Source organism: Penaeus japonicus, unplaced genomic scaffold, assembly GCF_977035675.1.
Source record: "Penaeus japonicus unplaced genomic scaffold, GWHDUDI00000001_assembly GWHDUDI00000039, whole genome shotgun sequence".
NCBI lineage: Eukaryota > Metazoa > Arthropoda > Malacostraca > Decapoda > Penaeidae > Penaeus > Penaeus japonicus.
Window position 1 is genome coordinate 23,166,997 of NW_028234441.1, and position 5,000 is coordinate 23,171,996.

The following is a 5,000-nucleotide window of genomic DNA, read 5'->3' on the forward strand; positions in this document are numbered from 1 at the left end:
GGTTGGATAGATCCTTTATATATATATATATATATATATATATATATATATATATATATATATATATTTATATATATATATATATATATATATATATATATATATATATTTTTTTTTTTTTTTTTTTTTTTTTTTTTTTTTTTTTTTTTGTAAGTTATGTGGGTAGTTTGTTTCTTTCTTTCTTTTTTTTTTTTTTTTTCTTTTTTTTTTACTTGGGAAATTTGTGATGTAAGGATAGTTAGCGAATAGTTGAAATGCCTATAGAATTATTACTCGTATTCCATTCTTAGTGTTTCAGGAGACATAGATTGTGATGCCGTATTTACTATTTCAACACTTTTCTACACATATTTTGACTTCAGTACCTACCATAAACTTTCCATTTTTGAATGAAAACAAAGAAGAAAATAAAAGAAAAAGGAACATTGAAGGAAATTCTCTTTCTATGAACCTTATAATTAGTATAAACACGTAACGTTATTCAAGCTGGTCTCATGGGGAGGGGAGGGGAGGGAGAGGGGAGAGGGAGAGGGGGGGTGAGTAGGAGTATAGGGAGGGGGTGGGAGGCGATAAGGGGGTGGGGGGGAGATTATGATCATTGGTATATAAAGCCCTGACCAAGATTAAAACACCATTCAAAGGCTTAGAAGTCAAATTCAAAAAGAAAGAAAGAAAGAAAAATAAAAAAGTTTGTAGAATCAAATTTTGGCTTCGATATTACAAATATTATAATAATCATCATAGTACAAAACCGTTATCGAAATCGGGTAATAAGAGTAATGTTAATTTTGATAATGGTGATAACGATAGTAATGATTATACAAATGATAATGATAATGATGATAACAATATTGATAAGGATAATGATAATAATAATCATTATCATCATCATCATTACTATTCCTATTATTTTATTATAAAGATTATATTGATATTGATAGAAATGAAAAAATGTATTATCATTGTCATTGTTGATATAATTATCCTCATTATTTGTATCATTATCATTATCAATATTTCAATCGTTACTATTATCACTACCATTATCATCATTATCATCATCATGATTATTATCATCATGATTATCATTATTATCATTATCACTATAATCATTACTATTTTTGTTATCATTTTTATCATTGTTATCATTATTGATATCATCATTATAATCATCATACTCATTATTGTTATAACATTGTTAATATCAATATTATTACCAGATTATTATCATTATTACTATCATTATTAGTATTTTTACTATCCATTTTGTCATCCTTACTAGTATGTAAATTTCTTTATAATTATTATTATTATTGTTATTATCATTGTTATCATTATAATCACCATCGGTATTTGTATTATCATTTATTATTATCATTATCATCATCTTCATCATTATCATTATCATCCTTCTTATTGCTATTACTATTTTGATTATTGTTACCAATATTGTGACAACAGTGACAACACAAACAACAAGAATAATGACAACAACAGTAACAACAAGTACAGTGACAACACAAACAGCAAGAATAATGACAACAACAGGAACAACAAGTACAGTGACAACACAAACAGCAAGAATAATGACAACAACAGGAACAACAAGTATAGTGATAACACAAACAACAAGACTAATGACAACAACAGTAACAACAAGTACAGTGACAACACAAACAACAAGACTAATGACAACAACAGGAACAACAAGTACAGTGACAACACAAACAGCAAGAATAATGACAACAACAGGAACAACAAGTACAGTGATAACACAAACAACAAGACTAATGACAACAACAGTAACAACAAGTACAGTGACAACACAAACAACAAGAATAATGTCAACAACAGTAACAATAAGTACAGTGACAACACAAACAACAAGACTAATGACAACAACAGTAACAACAAGTACAGTGACAACACAAACAACAAGAATAATGACAACAACAGTAACAATAAGTACAGTGACAACACAAACAACAAGACTAATGACAACAACAGTAACAACAAGTACAGTGACAACACAAACAGCAAGAATAATGACAACAACAGGAACAACAAGTACAGTGACAACACAAACAACAAGAATAATGACAACAACAGTAACAACAAGTACAGTGACAACACAAACAACAAGAATAAGGACAACAACAGTAACAACAAGTACAGTGACAACACAAACAACAAGAATAATGACAACAACAGTAACAATAAGTACAGTGACAACACAAACAACAAGAACAATGACAACAACAGCAACAAAAACATACTAAACAACAAACATACAAACCTACACACGTCACACACACACACAAATATTATAAAAATGTAGACGTAAAATATTTTTTTTTACATAATTATTATCTGCAGGCGTTTCGCGTAAGTTTAAACATAGTTGTATAATAATGCGCGTATTTGTGATACATGTCAGCTTTAAAAAAAATAAAATGTTTAGATAAAACAAAAGGATATATATTTTTCTTGTTCTTATAAGCAAGAATGCAATGATAATGGCGGTAATTATGTTAATGAGGGTGACAAGATGATTAATGTAAATGAGGTGGAAAATATATGTAAAAAATGTAATAAATAATTCAACGGAAAAGAAAATCATAGGTGACCGTAAGGTGCAAATATGCAACAAGTAAACAACAACAATATTAGGTTGATATAAGATTAACAATAACGATTTATGATTTTTTTGTCAAAAAATTATATGAAAAGAAAGAAGTAGAAAAATAGAAAAGCATAGTGTCATCAACATGGTGTATGTAACGTTAGAATAAAAGATATAATATTAGCATTGAATGATAATCATAATTAAGAAGATGATTAGAAGGTCATGATATAAAGTCATTTAAAACACACACACACACAAACACACACACCCAAACACACACACACACACACACAAACACACACACACCGACACACAAACACAAACACACACACACACACAAACAGACAGACAAACCGACTGCATTCCGGAAGAGCAATTGCATGTCTAATAATGCCTTTGCAACACTGAAATGATGACATCAAGTTGCAAGAACGCACATCAGTGCAATCATTATCACTTAGTGAACATGAATTAGACTGCCATTAGGCTGTTGAACAAAGAGAAGGAGTTCATGGTTGCTGGAATCCCTTTTGTTCGCTTTTGAGACGGGATAATTATCACTGTTGTTATCATTATCATTGTTGATGATAGGATTGTTGTTATCATTATTGTTACTTTCATTATTATTGTTACTGTTACTGTTATTAAGGTTTTTAGTATTCTTGTTACATTATTATTATTGTTATTATTATTGTTATCATCATAATCATTATTGTTAATATTATTATTATCATTATCATAGGTAGATAGATAGATAGCGAGAGAGAGAGAGAAAGAGAGAGAGAGAGAGAGAGACGAGGGAGAGGAGAGTGGAGAGAGGAGAGTCGAGACGAGAGAGATGAGAGATGAGATGACGAGGGAGAGAGTGGAGAGAGATGGGAGAAGAGAGAGAGAGAGAGAGAGAGAGAGAGAGAAGGGACATAGAGAGAGAGAGAGAGAGAGGGGAGAGAGAGAGAGAGAGAGAGAGAGAGAGAGGGAGAGAGGGGGGAGGGGGGAGAGAAGGGAGAAGAGAGAGGAGAGAGAGAAGAAGAGAGAGAGGGAAAGGGAGAGATAGAGAGAGGCTATGAGGAATAGTTCCTTTTTAAGACAGATAGGATAGAGGGAAGGAGGGAGAGAGAGATAGACAGATAGAGAGAGAAAGAGAGAGAGAGAGAGATAGAGATAGACAGATAGAGAGAGAGAAAGAAAGATAGACAGATAGAGAGAGAAAGAGAGAGAGAAAGAGTAAGAAAGAAAGAGATCGCTTAAATAGAACCCTACATTTCTAAATATAGACATCGGCAGCAGCGGTCCCTAAGCCATGACAGATAATAATAAATATCTCTATCTTACTAATATTACAGACTAGATTAGAAAGACGTCTTTTTTATATAACAAATCATATAAAGCTACAGCTAATTTTGAAACTAATTATTGAACCCCTTTTTTCTTAAGTGAAAATAAAGGGGAAAATATATCACAAGGAAGGGAAAATTATCGTAAGTTAGTTTCCCCTTTCGAAAAATTAACAAACGGCAACTGAATGTTATTAAATGGAATACAGAGAATAATCGACTGATACTTAAAAATACTTGAGATACAAGTATTAGAACTATTATTATTATTATCATTTGACTTGTTATAATTATTATTGTTATTATTATTATCATTATTATTATCATTATTATGATTGTTATTATTATGATTATCTTTATTATCATTATTATTATTATTATTGTTATCATTATTATTATTATGATTGTTATCATTATTATTATTATCATAATTATTGTTAATATTACCATTATTATTATTGTTATCATTATTATTATCATTATTATTATTATATTTTTATGTATCTTTTATTATCATTATCATTATAACTCTTATTATCATTATTTTCATCCTTATTGTTATTACCATTATCCTTATTATTATTTTTTATTATCATCATTATCCTTACTATTATTATTCTCATTATCATCATCATAATTGTTATCACTATTATCCTTGTTATCATTAGTTATGAAAATCATCATTATTATTCATATCAGTATCATTATTTATAATGCTATTGTTGTAATAATAATCATCATCATTATTCATATCATTATCATCATTATTATCATCATCATCATCATAATTATTGTTATCATTATCATTATTATGAACATTATTATCATCAACATTATCATCACCATCCTTATCATCACATTTACTAATATTACTATTATCATTATCAATCCTATTATAGTCTTTATCAATTTTACTGGCATTATAATTATCAAAATAATATCTAATTATTTCCATTATTTATCTAATTAATTATCTAATTAACAAGTTTATTAGCAAGGTAAAGTCTATAGTCATAATCATCATTGATATTGTTGTCGTT